The sequence below is a fragment of the Carettochelys insculpta genome, chromosome 4, assembly GCF_033958435.1.
Source record: "Carettochelys insculpta isolate YL-2023 chromosome 4, ASM3395843v1, whole genome shotgun sequence".
Taxonomy (NCBI): Eukaryota; Metazoa; Chordata; order Testudines; family Carettochelyidae; genus Carettochelys; species Carettochelys insculpta.
Window position 1 is genome coordinate 93,843,303 of NC_134140.1, and position 23,536 is coordinate 93,866,838.

Consider the following 23,536-nt stretch of genomic DNA (forward strand, 5'->3'; position numbering starts at 1 on the left):
GGCTGGTGCTTGGGGAGTGGGACGACGAACGCTGGCTCAGGAACTTCAGGATGAGCCAGCAGACATTTATGGAGCTGTGCCAGTGACTCACCCCCGCACTCAGGCACCAGGAAACAGCCATGCGGTGTGCCCTCACAGTGCAGAAACGGGTCGGCATCGCTGTCTGGAAGCTGGCCACTCCTGAAAGCTACCGATCCGTGGGACAGCAGTTTGGTGTCGGCAAGGCCACCGTCGGGGCTGTCCTCATGGAGGTAAGAGATCCCACGGGGGGAGGGCAGGGCAGGAGAGAGGAGGGGAGGGGAGGGCAGGGCAGGGGAGGGGGGCCCGGGCAGAGGAGGGTAGGGCAGGGCAGGGTCACGCACACCCTGCTCACCCCTCATTGGTGCTCTCCCATGTGCTTTCTCTGCAGGTTGTGTGTGCCATCAACGCCATGCTCCTGCACAGGCTCGTGAGGCTGGGGGACCCACATGCCACCATCGCGGCCTTTGCCACCCTGGGGTTCCCCAACTGCTTCGGGGCTCTGGATGGGACTGACATCCCCATCTGCGCCCCGCATCACAGTGGAGGACGATACCTGAATCGCAAGGGCTACAATTCTGTCGTCCTCCAGGCCTTGGTGGACAGCTGGGGACGTTTCCAGGACATTTATGTGGGCTGGCCTGGTAGCACCCACGACGCCCGGGTTTTCCGGAACTCGGGCCTGTGCCGCTGGCTGGAGGCAGGGACCTACATCCCCCAGCGGGAGATCCCTCTGGGGGACACCACCATGCCCTTGTGCGTCATCGCAGATGCGGCATACCCCCTCCGGCCGTGGCTCATGCAGCCGTACATGGGCCATCTCTCCGCTAGCCAGGAGCGCTTCAACGAGCGCCTGAACCACGCGCGCCAGGTGGTGGAGTGCTCATTTGGCCTCCTGAAGGGACGCTGGAGATCTCTCCTGACCCGCCTGGATGCGGGCCCCAACAACATCCCCCAGATTGTGGGTGCCTGCTGCGCCCTGCACAATTTGGTGGAGAGCAAGGGGGGAGACCTTTTTCCAGGTCTGGGGTGCGGAGGCTGGCAGGGCAGACGTCCAGCCACCTGCTGCCCCCAGTCGGCAGGTGGACCCCGAAGGGACCCGGGTCCGGGAGGCCCTGCGGGCCCACTTCAATGATGAGGCCGCGGGGTGAACTTTGCCCAGGCCCCCCACTGCCCGCCCTCTCCTCCACCACACTCCTGCCCCAATGCCCACACCATGGAGCACCCCACCACACCCCCCCTCCCACTTTTCCTGGAAATTTACAGCACGCACTTGTGGCTGAACTTAAACTGTTTTTTCTTTTAGAACTTTTTTTTTTAACTGTAAATATATGAAACAAGAACAAATTATATACAACATGTGGAAACAAACTAATATGTACAAATAAAACAATACTAACAAACAAGTGTCCTCATTAATAAAAAGAAAACCAGGGAGGATAAAGGGGAGAACTATTTACATGGGGGGCGGGGCAAACGGGGGGCACCAAATAAGAGGGTCAAACTATATACAAGGGGGTGGCCACGTCCCGGGCCCCTCACCCCTATAGTCCGGCACTGGGCGTCACCGGCTGGGAGCCCCGCCGCTGTCGCAGCCCTGTCCGGGGCTGTCTGGGGGCGGGCCGGACCGGAAGATATGCCTGGCGAGTCTCAGGTGGCTCCAGGGGTCCCTCGGCACTCCGGCCCTTGGCAGTGGGTGGCGGGGCGATAGCAGATGGGACGGCAATGGGCAGAGCAGCTGGTGGTGCGGCGGGTGGAGCAGGCAGGGCGGGCGCTGCGGCGGCCGGTGCGGCATGGGGGGCCAGGTAGTCCACCAGGCGGTTGAAAGTCTCCATGTAGGCCCCCCATGCCTCTTGGCGGCAGGCCAGCGCCTGCTTCTGCAGCTGCAGGTGCTGCTCCGTGACCTCCAGCTGCCGACGGTGGATGGCCAGCAGCTGGGGGTCCGTCGCCGTTGGCTGTTGGTGGCGCGGGGTCCGCCGTCTAGCCCGCCGTGGGGCCGGTCGGTCCTTGGCCGAGGGGCTGGCCTGGAGCGATGGTCCCGGAGGGCTCTCTGGGACCACTGATGCCTCGCCGGCGCTCTCTTCCGGTCCTTCTGATAGTGCAGGTGCGGGACACAGGAGAGGAGCGGGGGAAGAAGAATGGAGACAGGCGTTAGTGTGGGCCCCGAGCCGTGGCCTTTGTCCCCCCAGCCCTGTGCTGCAGGTTCCCCATCCCCGTCCCCGGGAGATGCTGCTGTGATGGATGAGGTTCAGGGGTCCCCCTGCCCTGCACCCCATCCCCTGGTGGGAGCGACTCTCACTTCACTCCGCAGGGTCTGACAGCAGGAGAGGTTTCTTAGGCCACAGATGCCCAGTTTCTCCCAGGAGTAACAGCACCAGCTGTCGGAAGAGACAGTCCTTCCGACCCGTTCTGGGGAGAAGACCCCAAGAGGTGCCCCTCTGGGATGCAGCTTTCCCCCTCCTCAGGCTGGCTGCCTTCCAGCTCTCCCTTCCCCTAGCCTCTACCTGTGGCCCCCGCCCTCCCCCCCTAATTCCAAGCCAGCTCGGCTCCTCCCTCCTCTTTGTTCAGGGCAGAGGTGTCACCTGCCAGCTGTAGCCCCAGGATCATCCTTTGCCCCTGGGAGCTATTTGGCTCTTGGTGCTCATATGTAGCCTGAGTCTCCCTTTTGCACTCCCCGCACGCCATCACATGCTGCTGCTGCTGCTGTTGCTGCTGCTGCGGGGTGTCCCACCCCCTCCGCCCGGGGGCCCCTCGAGGTTCCGCTCTCCCCTGCCCCGGGGATGGGGCATGGCACTGTCGTGCGGGGTGGAGGGGGCAGGGGCTGATGCAGTGCTTTGAGGGCCATGGCCCTGCTGTCCTTGGGGCCATGGCCATGTGAGCATGTAGGGGGCCCTGGACACATATCTATTACCCCCCGCCCCTGAAGCCCAGGGGTGTACACCAGAGGGGGGTATATACCTGTCGGTCCACTCCCATGGTCTGGAGATCCCGGGGGGGTGGAGGCCCGGCTGCTGCTCCGGGATGGCAGGAGGAGGATCTGCAGCCCAGATTCTGCGGAGGAGGAGCCCCCCTCCTTCTCCTCCTCCTCCTTCTGCCGCAATGTCCCGGGGTGGGCTCCGGGGGGGTCCCCGGGGTGCGGGGCTTACCTCCGGGTCGGACTCTGGCTGCAGGGCCTGCTGGGGCTCATCGGCCTAGGTATCAAGGGTGGCCAGAGGGGAGTAGGTGTGCCGGGGTCCCAGGATGTCCATGAGCTCCCTGTAAAAGGGGCAAGTGACGGGGGCGGCCCCAGATCGGCTGGCCGCATCCCGGGCCTGGGAGTAACCCTGCCACAGCTCCTTCACCTTACTCCTGACGTGATCAGGAGTGCGGGCAGGGTGACCCTGGGCAGCCAGGCCATCGGCCAGCCGAGCGAACGCTTCTGAGTTCCGCCTCTTGCTCCCCATTACCTGGAGCACCTCCTCCTCGCTCCAGAGCCCCAGCAGGTCCTGAAGCTCGGCCTCCATCCAGGAGGGGCCCCGCTGCCACTTGCCAGCCTGGCTGCCCGCCTGGCTGGGCTGGCTGCCCAGGCTCCCCTTGGGGGGGGGGTCCCCTGGGGGTGCTGGGGGGGCTGCCGGGCAGCCATCGCAGCTGGGTGGGTGGCCGAGTCACGTGCAAGCTGTCCACCTGTCTGGGCTGCCGCCTGCACGTTCCCTCAGCTTCCTGCACAGGAAGGGAGGGGGAGGGGACCTTTAAGGGGCTGCTCCATGCGGCCACCATTGAGCTGAGGGGCTGGAGAAAGCGTCTCTCAACCCCTCAGCTGATGGCCGCCATGGAGGACCCAGCAATTTTGACGTTGCGGGACACACAACGACTACATGGTCCCTACTTTGACGTTCAACGTCGAAGTAGGGCGCTATTCCTATCCCCTCATGGGGTTAGCGACTTCGACGTCTCGCCGCCTAACGTCGAAGTTAACTTCGAAATAGCACCCGACGCGTGTAGCCGTGACGGGCGCTATTTCAAATTAGTGCCGCTACTTCGAAGTAGCGTGCACGTGTAGACACGGCTTCTCTGAGTTCCAGCCAGAGGGACCCCATAAATAACCATTCACAACATCCCTTTAATAAAATTGTGTTGCTGCTATAATTCCCTGGGCCACTCCCCTGTTGCTCCCACACATTCTTCACCCTCACTTCAGCACCGTGTCCTGATGGAGTCCCAGCAGCCATCTGGGAGCACCATCCACTCTCCGCCAGTTCTAGCAAGGAGCTGAAATCACTCTCTTTCTGCAATTCTTCTTATACTAGCATTCTGCATCTTGGTTTGCTGCTTCCCACTTAGCTGCTGTATGCAGTTTTGAGGACTTTTCAGCTGCCCTCTTCTGGAGTGAGGTATAGCATAGCCATAAAGTGTTTAGCAATGGGATGTAAGATCTAGTCTGCCCCATCACACTTTAAAAAAATCCCATGGATTTCTGTATATGTTTCTGTAGAATTCTTTATGATGATTTTTAAAGCATAAAAACAGTTTCATTTTTCCATTAAATTCATTTTTTCTTGGAATAATTGGGAAAAAATGCCTCTGAGATAGTACTAGCCGAAGCCACAGCACTAACATCACTGTAAGTTGCTGTGTTTTGAACTTTACTGTATCATTTTGTGTTGTGGGGTTTTGTAATCCCCTCCTGCAGGGGAAGGCTATTTTTACTGAAATTCTGACCAAAGCAGAGCCATGAAATATTAAACTCTCACAGTAAAGCAAATCAGAATCTGACTCTTGACTGTTAGCGAGTGCAGTGCAGTGAAGAAAATGAGTTCAGGTGTTCATGGCGAGACTATACAAACTTTTCATGTTATTGATATCATGCAGTGTGTGTGTCTAAAACCAATTATCTAAACTGATGTGTAGTACTGTGAAAAGGAAGGAGAAGTGGCAGAGAGCGACAGAAAACTGTGAGAAATAAAAGATAGAAACCACAGAAGGCTCACACAGAGTGTTTCATATCCCCACCACTAGTGAGACTGCACTACAAAGGGAAGAAATGGTCATGTATTACGTTTAGGATGTGTCTACACATGCCCCCTCCTTTCAGAAGGGCATGGTAATGAGGCAGTTCAGAAGATGCTAAAGAAGTATTTCTATGAATATGCAGCACCTCATTAGCTTAATGGCTGCTGCATGCAATACGAAAGTGCCGCTTTCAGAACACAAGCCATCCATGTAGTTGAGGGCCTTTCAAAAGGACCACCCCGATTTTGAAAGCCTCTTCTTCCTAAAACCAAATGGGAAAGGAAAGGAGGGGGCATGTGTCGGCACAGTCTTCGAAAGATTTGAGGGGAGACAGTCCACCAAACTGAGTATTCAAATGACAATAAGAATATTCAAATCAACAGGTTATTTATATGCAAGTAAATGAGGTGAAAAGCAATAACAGTAATAAGGGTTAGCACAGGAGAAAATAGAGGGATCAATTTGCAACAGAAAGGTAGAACTCTAGGGTAAATTCTAAGCTTTTTGATATATAACTCAGCATATTCAGTTCTAATTCTAATATATGCCAATATCTTGAGGCAAGTCACCTAAGGGACGACACTGGTTAGGCTTAAAATCTAATGTATATTCTTACATCATACTAACCTTGGCTCTATCTCAGTTCTGGGAGATGAGAAGGATCTAGTAGGTTACAGCAGGGAGCAGATACATCTGGGTTCTATTCAATATAAGAATGTCAAATTGGCCATACTGGGTCAGACCAATGGTCCATCTACCCATTATCCTCTCTTCCAACAGTGATTAATTCCAGGTGCCTCAGAAGGAAAGAATGGAAAAGGTAATCATCAATGCTCCATACCATGACACTCATTCCCAGCTTCTGGCAAACAGAGGATAGAGACACCATTCCCGCCCATCCTAGCTAGTAGCCATTGATAAACTTATCCTTCTTGAATTTATTTTGTTCTTATTGGTAACCTGTTATTATTTGGGCCTCTCCACCATCCCCTGGCACAGAGTTCCACAGGTTGATGGTGAAGAAATAATTTCTTTTGCTTGTTTTAAATCTCCTGCCTATAAATTTCATTGGATGACCTTTGTGTGTTATGGTGGTGAAAAAGTAGATACCATTTCCTTATTCAATTTTTCCACACCATCATTTTTATAGACCTCTAACATATCCCTCTACCAAAAAATGAAAACAAACAAAAAACAAATTAGTCTTTTTCTTTTCAATCTTAGGAGTTCCAGTCTTTTTAGTCTCTCCTCATGTGGAAGCTGTTCCGTGCCCCCACCTAATAATTTCTGTTGCCTTTCTCTGTACTTTTTCAAAATCCAGCATAACTTGTTTGGGTGGGAGTGACCAAATCTGCATGCAATGTTCAAGATATAGGCAAGACATGATTTTACATCGAGGCAATATTGTATTTTCTGTCTTATTATCTATTCTTTTTGTAATGATTCCCAATAGTCTGTTAGCTTTTTAGATTCCCACTGAACATTGATCAGATGTTTTCCGGAAACTATCTGTAGTGATTCCAAGATTAACAGGAGTTGTGTTGTACTAACAGAAGTGTTGTGAGCAAAACATAAGAAGTAATTCTTCCACTTTACTCTGTGCCTAAGCAGTTATGGTATTACATTTCAGGAAACGTGGAAAAATTAATCCAGAGAATATCCAAATAGTTGGAGATGCTCCTGTGCCCTCTGAAATCAGGTAAAGCTCCCAATGACTTCCATGATGAAGGATTAAATCAAAGATGACTTTGTTTACCAACCATACAGTGAATGAAATTCACCTCTGTGCAGAGGGCCACCACTATATCTATATATATCACTTAAAATTTACTAAGGCCTTGATCCTCATTCTTTGCATGGTACCTTGCAGGAAAAAGCTGCTACACTCAATTTGATGGGTTAGGTGAGACTTAAGAGTTGTTGAGTTTGTCTCTACTGAAAAACAAACAAACAAAACAAAACAAATAAATATAGCGTACTTAGCCTTGTGGGTCTTGGGCATGTTTCATTGCTTTGTAGACCTTGTAGGCCCTTAGGCTGCATGCTGAGTTCTGGGACACTCCCACGTCAGAGAATAATGGACTCCAAGCCCAGAATCTACAAAGCAATGTAACAGCCCTGTGAGCCTGATCCAGCCACAGGTGCCTAGTTGCTGTGTAGGCATACCCACATAGGTCTCAACCTGGTCTGGTGCACAGGAACAAATTTCATCTAATATAAACAGTGAATGCTGTAGTTGATGCAAACAATCATAGTTTAAAACTTTTGTTTAACTTGTTCACTGATGATTACTATTCTTCCTACTTAATTTTATAGTGATAATATTCACACACCTCCTTTTATGCCCTGATTTTTATTTTTCCCCTGTACATTTCTAATATACATTGTCAGCCCATGACAGGAGACACACATCTGCTTCTAAATCATGTACTGCAGGCCTATTCCTGTTCCTCATGACCCTCATTAGGCAAGTCTTCTGAGATCAATTTTCCAGTCAAAACACATGGTCAAAATAGACAAATCTCTTCTGGGACAGCAAAAGTCCAACAAACCATCAGCCTTCACCAGGGCATTCAGCCTCTATACTGTTTAAATCCAGCCCCTTTACTCAGGCTTTGAAAGGCACCTTCCCCCACTTCTCAGGGCTTAGCTCACTTTACCAACGCCCATTGGGCAACCCCATGCCCGCTTGCTACTCTGGGTCTCAATCCAGTGTCCCTATCAACAGCAGCCACATACCACTGCCCCCAATTCACTGCTACTTGTCTCTGGGCCTTTTCCCATGTAGCTCCTCTTTTTCTACCCTTACATCAGGGCTAACATTCTCAGATCCTTTTTCTCCTCACTGGATGACACCAAAACCCACCTACTGAATCTCTCTGAAGCATCTACAACTGTCTGGGAACACATCCAGCCAGAAACTGACTTGCTCAGACCTGCGTCTCTTTTAGCTGAGCCTGCTGCACTCTGATTGGCTGTTTCCAAGAGCCATTTATAGGCCTCATGGATCCACTTGATGCTCCTTTTTTGGGCTGGGTATGGTAGGACTACAGGGTCTCCAGCTTGGTACATCCCATCATGCTCCCCCTTTACATTTGCAATTGTGTTTTGTCATTAAAACTGAAATTTTCCTCCTCACTTAATTTTTGATGTTTATAGTGGGTATGAAATTATATCTCTCAAAATGCTGAAACCACTTTTTTTTAGTTTTTTTTTCTAACAAAACTACAAGTGGCATTTTGTCAGAGGGGGTGAAGAGCTGAGCTTTCAGATTTTACTTGCGGAACAATTCAGAGAGAGGGTTTGAATTTTTTACTTTATTTTAAGTTATATGGAGTATTCTACACCTTTAATTCTGGCATTACCTAAATTTTGACTGATCTAATTTGTAGCCTTAATGTTCTTTCCATATATATATATATATTAGAAAAAATAATTTCTAGCTTTTAAATATGGATGAAAAATACACAATATATAAAATATATCATATTTTATTTATATGTTGGGGTGGGTGGAATTGCAGGATTCCCCTTGTTACTTACTGTTGTGTATGGTTATGTTTCAGGCACTTTAAAATACCCTGTAAATGCCTTACATTAGTTCTGTTGTTTTGTCTAGTTATGACATTACAATGTCAAATCATTGGCGGGTCTTTTCATATACACACAGTCTGACTGAACGTTCTGTAGATTGGAAATGAATTAAAATGTTTGTCTTGTAAAGTGTCCTTATTTCATGAGAACAGTGGTCTGATTTCTCTGTGGTTTTGGTTATTTATAAAGTGTGCTATTCTGTGAGAGTTGAAGATTTAAAGAATTTATTATTGGTACTGTGTTAGTTTTTGCTCATGGTCATGCCTTATCTTAGAGTGCACAGAATGCTGTTCGCTAAATTGAAGCCCCATTGAGTGAAACAATTGGATTCATCCAAGAAGAGAAGAAAAATGATCCTCTTAGTGGCATTCCTTAATACAGTAGAAAATGCTTATCTTGTGATGGTTATTGGCAGTTTGTACAAATGATAGTGCACAGAATTTTAAGCTAACCTGTTTAGTTTTACATGACCTCAGATATTAAAAATATCTTCATTCTGAAGGGTTGCCGGGAGGTAACGCAGCATTACATCAATTTTTGAAAGCAATGTCACTGAAACAGTACATGTTCTTGTTGAATTTTTAGCATTCAGTGAATATCTGTCATGATTCATTATAAGTTTGAAAAATCAGCATTTGCAATGGGATTTGCTTATCTTTGCAAAGCATATCTGACATAGAGGAGCACATCACAGTCTTGATTTATACTTTTTTTTTGACTTTGGTGCATATGCTAGCCACACACTAATATAGTGAAATTCTGAGATGATGCCAATTCTTGCTCTTTAAAAAAAAGGAAATGTTGTTGTTTATTGTTGTTGTTTTAAATAATGCCTGGGAAATGAACAAACAATCCTTGCGGATCTAAGGAAAGCACCCGTCCAAATCACTCTCATCTTTCATTCACAGAAAGACAGCACTACTACATTTACTATCCTTCTGCTGTCCCACACCCTTCCAATCATCTGCTTATGCTTCAGGTGAACTCAAGAGGCTAGGACCAGATAGTAACAGTTTAAACTTCACCAGCAAGTCTCTCAAATACATCATGTAGAGCTTTTACATTTTCTAAAGGGCCACTTTGCTGCATCTCATGCATCAGTTTCATTTTTGGGTTAGCCAGATAGCTACATTATTCTCTGTCTCCTATTATTCTACAATTTGATTGGAAAGCTGCTTTTCAGACAAGGGAGAATTGTTTTTTTACACTATTTTCTGATCTTATCCTCAGCCACTCCATGTAGTTGAGATGCAAAACACTTAAGAGGCTGATTGTCTGCCTCCCCTTAGTTTTTTATGCCCAAGCAAAGTGAAGGCAATATTCTGCCCTTGGCCTAAGGAATGGAATAAATCTGCTCTGAAAGTTCTACACTCACAGGTCTAAATGACTATACAAGTTGGAATACATATCTGTTTTGTAGATTTAGAATCTGATAAGAAAATCATCAGATTTATAATTTTCTCTTGCTTGGATACACAGATGTCTCTGAGTCTCAGAGGGGAAGTTGCATTATTCTGTACGTGCAAAAACAATGAGGCATGCCACACAACTCCTAGACGTTTTTGAAATTATGGAGCTTCTTTCTGCAAGCTCTCTGTGGCTGTTTCTATACAGGCCACTTCTGTTGGATGTGGCATGCTAATACATGGAGCAAAAGATGCGAATGAGGCGCAGATGCAAATTCCCCTCACCACATTAGCATAACATCACATGATTTGGAGTCCAGAAGACCATTCTTCTGGATGACAAAATGCTGTGTAGAAGTGGGGCTCCCGGGGGACTTCAGGAAGGAAGTCCTTCTTCCAGAGACCCCTTCTTCCCAAAAATTTTAAGAAAAGAAAAGGTGGGCAAGACAAGTCTTCTGCCAGAGGATCCCTGGGCCCGGACTCAACGTGGTGGGTAGGCTTGAGTCCCTCCCCTTCTCCCTTGTACCACACCTAGCCACGACTGAGAGTGACCATTATGGATTGTGGCTTATCCCTGATTTGAGGAGCTAGACAGAGGCTGCAATGAGACACAGTGGTGGATGTCTCAAGGCAAGATTGCTGTTACCCCTGGAAGGGCACTGTCCTGAGGAAGACACCATAATCCCAGGGAGCAATGCAGATCCAGAGATCAGAGTGTGGAGAGATCAGGGAGTGAGAGCAGATGATACACCAGCCAGGTGAGGATTACTGCTGACAAAGAACTAATTCCCAGGATAACCAGCAAGAGGCACAACAGCAGTGCCTTGCACCCCATTACAGTCTCCCATCTCATTTCAGTGCAGGCGGGTCAAGAGTGATATAAGATGCTGAAACTGTAAATATAAACTGTAAAATATAACTGTAAAAATAAACTAGTGCCGAATTTTATTAAACTAAGTTTTACGAAGTGGAGATTATCTCATGTTCATGGGTGTTTATTGGCTGCTGATTAGGGTCTGCATATAATTCAATAAGTTGATTTTAAGATACAAAACATGTAAATGGTTTGGGATCTGGTGACCTAACAAACTGCCTTCCTCTTGCACAATGCTGCCACAGTTCAAGTCAGCAGAAATGCAAAAGCTGAGGCCCCGTCATCAGCTCCTTCTCCTTGCAATCAGCAAATAATTCTTCTAAAAATTATTGTATGAGAGCCTGGCCCCTCTGAGGTCAGAGAACGATCTGCATAGACTTTAATGGAATTTGGATTTCACATTTAACTTTATGACATACTATTCCCTATAACTTTGTGCAACCTGGATTTGTTGACCTTCTGAGAACACTAAAAGTTACTACCTTTTCCCTTGGCATTTTTATGATATTTTAGGGAATTATTTGAGTGACAGAAAGACTATTTAACTAGGCCGTTCATAAGTTATTATCTCTTATTATTGTGTGTTATGTATTCTGATGAACTGATTTGGAAAAAAAGAAAGAAACTTAGTAATACAATGGTGGGGAGATTGTGCAGATGCAGATCTCCACAGCCTTGTTTGGGAGTATTTAGATTGGGGTAGAGAACCTTTTTTGGGTCAGGAGCTACAGACCCAAATCAATTGGGAGCTATACAAGTGAGAAGCAAATAATTAAAAGACCTTCAGGCTGTGCCTACACATACCCTCTCCTTTTGGAGGGGACATGTTAATGAGGCAGTTTGAAAGAAGTTAACAAGGCACTGACATGAATATGCAGTGCCTCATTAATATAATGTTGGCCACACTTGATTTGAAAATGTCGCTATTGGAAAGCATGCCACCCATGTAGATAGGAACCTTTCAAAAGGACCCCCTGACTTTGAAAGCACCTTCTTCTTATTTGGTTTTAGGAAGAAGGGACTTTTGAAATCGGGGATCCTTTTGAAAGGCCCCTATCTAAATGGACAACTTTTGTTCCAAAAGCAGCACTTTTGACTCATGTGGGGCCACCATTATGCTAATGAGGTTCTCCGTACTCACATTAGCACCTCATTAGCATCTTCTGAACTGCCTCGTTAACATGCCTTCTCTTAAAGAAGGGGTCGTGTGTAGACACAGCCTCACTGATATGGTTCCTGGCTATGTGCAGGCTGGGAATTGAGGGGTGGTTGGAGGTGGGTAATCTGTGCTCGGGGTGGGGTGCAGTAGCAGGCAGAGGATGGGAGTCTTGGTGTAAGGATGTGCAGGAGATTTGTGTGGAGTTGGGCAGGAGGGAGTCAAGGGCTTGGGTGTGCCATTTGGGAGGGAGGGGTCAGGATGAGATGGCAGATGCAAGAAGGGGTTGCGTGTGGGGATTTGGGTAGGAGGGGCTGCAGGAGTGGTTGGGGGCATGGAGTTTGGGCAATGGGGCTGCATTTACCTCCTCGCTCCAGAGGCACAAGGGTCTGCACCCTCTCCCCATGGCTCCCAGGCACAGGTGTATGCTATTCTAATTGGCCAGAATTCCAGTTTATGACATTCTATTCCCCCTAATTAGGGGGTATTGCAGCAGCAGCCTTGGCAGCCTTTCTATCGGCTTCCTACCACTGATCCGATTGGCCAAATTCTGGCCAATGAGAGCAACAGTATGAAACCTTTGGGCTGACTGCCAAGGCTGCTGCTACTCCCCCACTTTCCCCATATGGGGGAAAGAGCAGTGAGCAGTAGCAGAACCCAGAGCCACTTCCTGTCCCCCCCTCCACCAGCCCTCAGAAGAACCCACAGTCTGGGTCTGGCTCTCAGCTTGCCTGATCTGGTCTGCAAGGCTCAAGGCTCCAAACCCTCCACCCTGCCATGGACTGGATGTTACGGAGGAGAACCCCAAGCCTCATGGTCCCAATCGAGACAATCTGATGTCTGGACCCAGACCACGGGCCAGGTGTTCCATACCCCTGATTGAGATGAAAATATTGATTGCTCAAACCTTGACCAAGAAATTCCATATTCAACTAAATATCTGTCAATATAGGATCGGGAAGCAGTGAGAAGGCTTATTTACTGCACACATGACAGTGACAACTTAATAGAAGCAGAGGTTTTTTAATTTTATTTTTTTATGCAAGATCTACTGAAGTCTCATTTCATGACTTTTTAAATTCAGTGACCACAATAGCCGAGGTATCTTGAGATCTTGCGATTAGGTAATGCACATCAAGATTTACCTGACAAATCCTCTAAGTCTCTTATGCTATGTACATGCAGAATATGGGTATGTCTATTTTAGTTTTTAACAGTTTTTAGTCCCTTTATTTAGTCGGAGGAAGGATGCTTTCAAAGATGGGGTTTACTTTCCAAATAACAGTGTCTACGCTGGCTTTCTTCTTTCAAAAGAAGCTCTTTTGAAATTAGAATATGTGAATGAGGTCTCAAATATGCAAATGTGTACCTCATTTGCCTTTTCAATTTGCCTCATTTGCATACCTCTTTCAAAAGAGGAATGCAAGTGTAGATGCACCCTAGAGTTTACTTGTAAAAGAATAGGACATAAATTGTTTTTTCCCTGAATTTCTTGAACAACCAAATATGGACAGAAGAAAATGTTCAGAAGAAAATGGTCTTCGGTACGTCAGGTTTAATTGTGGTACTTTTTGGCAGCTAACTGTTCTTTCTTGTGAGCTCATATTTGCCTCTTTGTGGACCAGTGCTGTATACCACTTAGCTGACTGTTGATTAGAAAGGGGAAGAGACAGAATCTTTCTCAGGCAGTACCTGTTTTTAATCTTCCACAAACCACATCACATGACATTTAACAAAAAGTCATGACTTTGCCGTTCAAATACTGGGAGTTCTCTGGAGAAATACATTCCTCTTATAAACTGAATAAGGAAAATATCACCTGCAAGGGCACTTAACATAATACAATATAGAGTATGAATACTATAGATAGTTATAGAAAATTCTAGTGAGAAATCTCAAAATTACACACTAATTATAGGTCAGATATAATCCAGAAAAGGAGGCAAAATTTCTAACTAGAATGGCCTAATCTTCTGCTGATTGATGTCAGTGATAGGAAAGATGTGAAGAAATTGAAAAAGGTCCAGAGAAAAGCAACTAAAATGATTAAGCATGACTAATGACAGAAGATTAAAGGAATTGGGTTTGTTTAGTTTGGAAAAGAGAAGGCTGAGAGGGGACATGATAGCAGCTTTCGAGTACCTAAGACCATGTTACGAGGAGGAGGAAGAAAAATTATTCGTCTTAGCTTCTGAAAATAGGACAATGAGCAGTGGTCTTAAATTGCACCAAGGAAGATTTAGAATGGACATTAGGAAAAATTTTCTAACTGTCAGCATGGTTAATTACTGGAATAAATTGCTTAGGGAGGTTGTAGAATCTCCATCATTGGAGATATTCAAGAACAGGCTAGATAAATATCCAACAGGGATGATAGAGAGGGTTCTTTGTCCTGCCATGAAGCCAGGAAGCTGGACTTGAAGACCTCTTGATGTCACTTCCAGTTCTAGTGGTCTATGATTCTGTAATGTCAATTCTCTCAGCAGGTTCAATGAGAGCATCAATAACCATAGACCAATGACTAAAAATAAAGACCGTATATGATTCTTGAGGTCACTCTTTCCAATCTGTCTGCCTTCTAGATTAGGGGTGAGCAAACTTTTTAGGTCATTCACCCCTTTATGTCCCTGCAATTAGCTGGGGGCCCCCCAAGCTGTGGGAAGGCCACGGAAAGTGATGCAAGAATGGGGCTCAGAAAGAGGGCACTTGGGAAGGGGGTGCTGGGAGGCTCCACAGGGTAGGCCAAAGTGGGTGGGGTATGCGGGGGCAGGACCATAGGAAGGATCACAGAAGGGTACTTCATCAAGTCAGGAAGTCACCAGTTGCCTCTGCTGCTTGTCTCACCTGATAGGAATAAGGGGATTTCAATGTTTGCAGGGTCCTTTTGAAAAGGACCCCATGTAGATAAGCCGTGGGTGAGTGAAACAGCACTTTCAAAGCGCCACAGCCAGTGGCATGCTAATTAAACACTGAATATTCATTTCAGAGCTTCATTAGTATTCTTTGATTTGGGCTTTAGCATGGCCATTTCAAAGTTTTTCATAAATGTAGACATGGCCCATTAGTCCTGAAATTTAACCTGGTATCAGTTTGCCAATAATTGAACCTGAAGTTTGTTGCTTCTTTCATTTTTGTATTCAAATCTGCAAGTGTATTTTGATGGATAGGATGTATTTATTTTCCATTTGATCAGTTACTATTAAAGGTACAAGATACCCCAGAGGCCTCATCATGGAATGTAGAATTTTTGGGATATTTTTTTCAGTAACAGCAACTGTAAGGAGTAATGAAAATTATTTACTTAAAAAGAAAACATTTTCTTTTATGCAATTACTGCTAGAAAAATTATTTACCACAAAAAGTTCTACATCTTATTCTATAATTCAGACTGGTTTTAACAATCCATGATCCCTTGGGCTAAGATTACATTATGAAACATAGAAAGGACATAGAAATCTAAATAACATTTAGTATAAATTTAACATGTAGATTAACTAAAATTAACTTGCTTTTAATTAGTAATTTTGTATAATTTTTCAGAATCTCTTTGTGTCTTTTCTACTCTCCCTAAGCGATCATGCTTTGTGAATATTTCTTAGGTCCAATTAGGACGGAAATCTAGCAGAATTACATTGTGAGAAATAAATGGGTAACATAGGGCATTCTTCAAGTAGCCTCTGTGTGTGCATTATTTTCTATTCAGTTCTGAAAGCATAATGTTCTTTGTGAGCTGAAGATTAGTACTGTATATCTATCTTTGGTATTACCAGAGACATCATAACACCTAGTGCCACCAAAGTTAATGGAAGTTTAGGTTGAGGAGGAGCATGGGATTGAATATTGAAAATGGAGCTCTGAGAATAACACATCTTTATCTTATAGCAGTTCTGAAAACCAAAATGAACTAGTTTTGAGTCATCCCAAAAAGGATGTTTATAAAAGAAATGGAAAATTAGATCTGGAAGTTTTTAAATAAATGTAATGGAATTTTGAAATGAAGACTTACATGAATAGAAACATCTCAAAACTAAATATTGTGATTTTTTTGGCATTTTTTTCTCCAGGACAATGCTGAGAGTTCTGTACAAATCCACCATATGTTTCACTCAACCTGAATTTACAATTTTTGGAGGGAAAAAGGGGCTGACCAAAAATTTTCACCCAGCTGTAATTGTAAAGAAAACAGAATGCTGCTTTCCTAAACTGTTACTTTCCAACAGCCATGCATGATACCTGCAGTTTAATATATTTATCATAAATGAAAGACTCCATGACATTCTTGTATTAAAAAAAATTACATTTATACTATTTTCATCATTGTAATTAAAATACTTGAATGTGAATGAATGCATAGAATGGCAGTGCAAAAGATCAGATGGTCAAAAGTCTGTGAGGTGATATTATATAAAAATAGCTGTCTGTTAAATATGTTTTATTAGAAGCCATTTTAAAACAAATTCCCCTAATTCTTTTTTTTATTTCTGTGATTACTTCTATTTAATATCCTTTACATTGTTGCATTATCATCTTGCAACAACTCTATAAAGTGAAATTCACTGATCATGTTTTTTTTTCCCTGTTGTTTGATCAGTTCAGAGGGATACATGATTTCTGCAATTATATCTCTAACATGTTGCCAGCCTGTAAATGCTAATTTTAATACTTAACCAAATTTAATCACGATAAATTCATGGACTGTCCGATTTAAGTATGGATGTTACAGATGTCAAAGAGTCTGCATGTGGTAAAGTCCTTTTAATGTCTGAGTTCTCAGGCCTGTGTTAACCACAGTAAAATTAAGTACACTAAAATAAATAACATGAAATCTCTGAATTTATATATAAGAAAGTCATGTTCAATCATGCAATTAATCAGTCTACAAATGCAGGATTGTTCTCTACATGCTGTGGTCTAATGGTTTTTTGCAGTATCGTAAGTACAATAGCTTTCATTAGTTCCTTTGGACAACTCACCACCTTCTAGATTTCACCAACGACAAGGTTTTCCTACAATCATTTTAGGTATTTCTCTTTTTAACTTCATGCAAGTATTCCTAGGGATACTCATGTGTTTCATGATAATTAATAAATTTGAAAATATTTGCAGACTACTATCATAAAAATGATGTAGGCCACTCTTTTGAGAAATGTGTGCCCATACAGATTTAAGACACTTTTCAAGACAGTCACATACTACAAAAGTAATTGAGTATCTATGTGATTGTCAATTGGATATGTTGTTTTACCCTGTTAAAATAAGTTATTCAAGAACATTTGTGGGAACAAGGTTTTGTTGATATGAATATTTATATAATGATACTGTATGTACTATGGCAGAGATCACAGGGTGGTGCTTGTACATGTAGTCTTAGAAATTATGTTCGCAGGCTGTTGTTGGTTATGTGTGATGGTTCTTTGGAGGAGATATGGCAGGCAGCAACTGAGTTTGTTCTGTGCTTTCATATCCCTGACTCAGGTAATTTTTTGAGTTAGAGTTGCTTCTTAGAAATCAGGCATTAGTGTTGTGAGAAGATCTGTGGTGTTAGTGACCCACTGTTCAAGAGTTGGTGCGTGTAAAGCAAGTAGCACTAGAAATATATATGTTCCTTATCACTTAGATGATATATAGCTGTGTCTACACTCGCATTCCTGTTTCAAAAGGATTTCAATGAGGGAAATTGGAAATGCAGATGAGGGGCAGGTTTGCATACTGGGTCCCTCATTTGCATATTCTTGTTTCGAAAGAGCTTCTTTCAAGGAAGAAAACCAGTGTAGACACTGCTCTTTCAAAAGTAAACCCCATCTTTGAAAGAATCCTTCCTTATTTTTTTTATGGATATGAACCTCATTTACATACCTCTTTCAAAAGAGGAATGCAAGTGTAGACACAGCCTATGAATTCCCATATTCATAGGGCATAAGAGGATCAATTTTGGGATAAAAATATTTCTACTCAACATTTGTTATTCTCCTGTCAGAAATATTTGTCAGAAATTTAGTGAACAGAAAGAATGTTATATATGTTAGGTGACCATGCATACACCACAAAGAATCAAAGCGATCAGTTCATAACACTAGATAAGCTATTTATCCAAAATAATTAATCAGCAAACATTTTGTTCCGTCCACTGCTTCCACTATCCCGAGATGGAGACCTGGTTACGTAATTCCACTACACATTACTTCTTGCATGGGGCAGGAGATGGCTGAAGATTTGATTATAGCCATATAGCCATAATAGCTGTCTTGAGATAGGTTTGTGATCATTATCTTTTTTGTGAGTGGGCAGGCCTCTTCCAATAATCCTGTTTGCTAAGGACTGATATGAGGGTGAGATTTTACAATTCTGTTTTCCTTACTACAACAATGTTTACCTCATGTTTTAAAAACATTCACCGATGATTCCATGTTTACTCTCTACAATGAATCACACCAAAAATGTAACAGAATTTCTTTCCTTGTGTCCTTGTCCTCTATAAAACCTTATATGTTTGTGCGTGTATGTGAGAAACACGAAGGTGAGACTGCAATTGCCATGGGCTCTAAAAGCAGATTTCCTTTTCCATGAGAAATCTTCACAAGAAATGCATGGTGATGTGTCCCAGGTAGCAAGACAGCTGTTCCACCCGTAGTTTGTACTCAAACATTTCCCTTGGTAAATTAAAGTCTTTGATAACTGAACTGAAATGTATTAAGGTGCTTAATGCATTAGGACTGTCCTGCAGTAAGCCAAGGACAGAAAGTTTGCTGGTAAGTCTTCCAAGTCTGCTTTGATAAATTATATATTGTAAATGAAGAGTCGCAAGTGAATGTAAAGGCAGTTGACCTTGTTTACACTTTTTTCTTTCACTCACTCTCTGAACTTTCTGCTAATTTTGAGTATCTGTGAAACCAACCACATTAAATAATATTCCCACCAACAATTTGCAAATAAAAACTTTGGTCACTTTTACCATCTATTTTTAAGCACAGCTCTCACTGAAATACATTGTTTACACCACGGATGAATGTGACCATATAATTCAAAGTTTCAAAGTGAGTATGCTTTTTTAGAGCATTTCTTTAACTATGTTCCTGAAGTTCAAAGGTATAATTGGTTAGTGGCACAACTCACTGCAGTTCATGAACAGTTGTAACAGACTAACACAGCTACCTCTTTGTTATATCAGTGCATCAGCTTACCTTTTGTATTTATCATCAATGCAGACAAGTTAACATCACACAAATCAAAACATTTCTGAATATTGAAATTTTGTTTAGAGATCATATAAAATGAAAGAATACATATAATTATTTACTTGTCACACTTAATAAATTCATTCCTGACCCACAACTGTCTTCTGTAGTAATCCATTAATTGGCCTTTATTTAGGCCATTTTGATTAGATTACAACATTATTCTGGATATGCATAAAGTCTCTTATAGGTCTACCCTAATACATTTATCTTCATGGTGAGAGGTATTTTCTCAACTTCCTGTCTTGCTAGAGAAGTTTCTTCCTTTATTGCCTTTCATGATTCATATCTTTCTAGCATTTAGCCATATATAATTCAGAAAAAAAAATGCAGGCTCCAAAATATTATGCTCTCTCTCTTTAAAATGGGGTAATTAATAGTTTCTTTCATATGTAGTAGATGCACAGGACTTATACAGTAATCTCTGTATTGCATCCCTCTATTGGTTTGTGACATCATCAGCTTTATGGGTCATTTCTCCATTCTGACATCTTTTTTGTGTGGTTTTGACCTCCAGGGATTTGATTCCCAGTCTTATGTGCTTTAAATCAATGGGCATTTAATCACTGATTTAAATCGGAGTATCACTGAGCGCCAGATATCCAAATTGTTCCTCATGGGCACTTGTCATAAACTTGGTAGTATTCTGTTGCATATTCTTTCTCTATATATTTTGAAGTCCTTATGAATCTATTACTTCACTTGAATCCTATATCTTTAATGTCCACAGTCTGACTGTACATGCTCTCATCTTTACCTGGAGTCAAGAAATAGAGACTAGAAATAAAAAAATAGTAATACTATCACACTTGCAATGAATCGATATTGCTAATTCAGTCTGTCCAAAAGGAGAAGCACTAGAATATTTTAAAGTGTCCTTTGTAAGCCATCCGGAATCAGAAATTTCCCGAGACTTCGTGAGATACCTGTTCCATTTATAAACTAAACATAAAAATGTGAATCAGAAAACCAAAACCAAACCAAAAACAAGAACAGAATCTTTTGGAGATCTTCTCCGCTTGTTAAGTGTGTGATATTGTATTGCAATAATTTAAGATTCTTTATGTGTCATATAGAATTCACAATATGATAAGCATACTTTTTATAAATACTACACATTGTGAAATACTTTGATATTAGCTGGCTATGCAACACTAAAAGATCATTTTAATTTGTTCAATAGAAAGGAAAACTTTGGTTAATTAACCTTTATGCACCCCGCTGAAATATTTCACTTCTTTATTTCAGTGAAGATGAAAGCAGCAGACAGCTCAAGAGTGAAATTATAGTTTAAATTGCTTGAGCTTAGGAAGGGGTATCAAAAGAGTCAAAAGCTCAGCTTGCATGGAGCATGCCTTTCAGTTCAAGGTCAGATGAATGATCTGACCAAAAAAATAAAACAAACTTCCTGACTTACTGGGACTGTTCTCACAATCATGCATCACATGTGCTGCATGTTGTATAGCCCTGGTTAACGTCACAAAAAGAACTTTTGACCCCCATCAACTTTCTGTGTATGAACAAGGAAGTGAAGAAATGCAGTGCATGCTTGGTGTTACTCAGTGATATGGATAGTTTTGTTCTGTTTATTTTAGCTTGACAGCCCACTTTAATTTAGTACAGACAGCTGATATTAACTTTCGTTAAGACTCCTTAGTATAAAGAAGTTTGTAAGGGATGTAAATTACCTTTAAAACCACCTTAACATTATTTTCTCTGTCAAAATAGTATAAATGAGAATCAGGCCCAATAATTATACTTTCTTCTTAACTTTCTATAACTATGAGAAAACTGATGCTCTTAATCGCAACTGGATATTTACAAGACAATACATATCAGTTTTGTTAGATTTCCAATTGTTGAGGTATAAACTTTTATGTAAGGGCTATGACTCCCTATTTACCAGACTTTTACATTATGCTTTGTGGGTCAAGTGAGGGGGAGAAGAGGCTGGCTTGCTCAGAATTACCAGCCAGATATAACTGTTATGGCTACTTTTATACTACAGTGATCTTTCAAAAGACATTCTTCCAGAAGACATCTTCTGAAAAAAAACTTTTTTCAAAAGAGTATGTCCATGCAGAAGAAAACGGATCAAAAGATGGATCCACTCTTTCGATAGAAAGCACCCACACAACCCCTGCTCTCTCAAAAGAATAGACGAGGGATTGACGAATCAGGTGCCATGAGGACTTCTCTTTCAAAAGAAGGGACTGTGGAGCAGGTATACCTGCTTTTTTTCAAAAGACTCTTTCGGAAAAAGGTGCTTTCTGTCATCTGGGTAAGGAAGAAGGCTACCCGAAAAAGTGCTGTGTTCTTTCTATTTCAGATTGAAAGAGCACGTTTTGGCCATTTCTACACAGGCCACTTCCGAGCATGCTAATACATAGAGTGAAAGATGCTAATGAGGTGCTGATGCAAATTTCCCTGTGCCTCATTAGCATAGCATCACGTGATTTAGAGTCCAGAAGGCCATTCTTCCGGGCTCCAAATGCTGTGTAGAAGCACAGCCCCTGGGGGGGGGCAGTTTCTGGAAGAAAGTCCCTCTTCCGGAGGCCCCTTCTTCCCAAAATTTTTTGGGAAGAAGGGGCTTCCCGAAGAAGAACTTCCTTCTGGAAGCCCGTGTGGGGGCCACACTTCTACATGGCATTTTGGAGTCCAGAAGAATGGTCTTCCGGACTCCAAATCACATGACATTATGCTAATGAGGCACGGGGAATTTGCATCCGTGCCACCTTAGCATCTTTCTCTCCGTGTATTAGCATTCCACTTCCGAAGGAAGTGGCCTGTGTAGAAATGGCCTTTGTGTATAGGTGCTCCATGGGTTCTTTCAGAAAAGGATCATTTTTTTCCAAAGAACTTGCTAGAATAGATGCAGCCTATCTGTATTGTTAAATAAGGAATATTATTTTGGAGCTATCCCACTACACAAGTGAAATTTGATGGATTAACCCAAAAGATATAAATAAATAACAGAAACCTATGTGTGAATAAGAGAAAGTAGTTTAAACTCTGATTCTGAATTTGGTTCACAAATTGATATTCTTACACCTAGCTTTCTTACAGGTTTGCTCTATCACCATCCAAAGGATTAACAAATCACCTAAGTAAACTTAATCTTGATGAGTGAACCTGAAGCCTTTTATTTAATCATTAAATCAAGCTCTTGTTAATGCAACGCTATTCATTTTAGGAGAAATAGCTAGCTAATATTCTTACACTGCAATCCCAGGTTGCCTCCAGTCTTTTACCTGATGCCAAAAGCCCAAAGGGATGCTCCACTTTCCAATTCAGTAGTTAAGGATGGTTAACAGAGGAAAGTATGACATACTGAAAATGTGGGAAAAAATAAACTGAACTGAGTGTCAGAATAAACACAAGTTATTGCTCGGATCATTATTTTATTCCATATTTATTAAAATTCTTCATTTTTGAATTGCTTCAAGATTTCTATTTTCCTGCATCAGTGTGACAAAGAGCCACAGACCTTCCAAGTAGAATTTAGGCCCATCTCATCACAAAACTCATAAGGCCTGAATTGTTTTTCTATGGAGGGAGATTTTCTTATGTGTTGTCTGTGTTTTCTAACTTTGTTTGGTTCAGATTACTACCATTTATTTGTCATTTCATAACAATGCCAGTGATCTTTTGATTCTTTGCATAGTAGTGCCCTTTTAGCTTTAATTGCTTTTTCTACGACAGGTGAGTGTTCTTTTGTTTATATTTAGACAGTTTGGCAAACAGTGACCTCTGTAGTGAGAGACAAGACAAGCAAATCCACAAGAGTACTTGATGACACTTGCTTCTGAAACGCCCGGTGCATTATACAGCTACACAAACATGCTGTAAGAGGAATATCTCTCACCTTCATAAACAGAAGCACAAGCCATTAAATAAATTCAATTACATGTAAGGTTAAAACCTTCTCCTTTAATTTAGAAAGGAAGTGATTTGCCAATGAGCTAGACGAACACTTCCCTGAAATCAATCCCTGCTAATCGGAAAATATGTGTTCCTCTGGAAAAACTTCCTGTTGAGTAGACTCAAGTGGTATCAATTACAATAATCTTAGCCTCAGATGTGCAGTACTTATAAGGCTCACTATAATATTTTAAAGTTATATTATTTTAAAATATAATGAATACATTAATTTCATGCCAGAAGACTACCAAAGGTTGTACTGCAAGTCTTTTACAATATTTTTGAAAAGATATTAGAGTGTAAAGCAAGAGATATAGAATACTTTCCCCAGGGCATGCAATAAT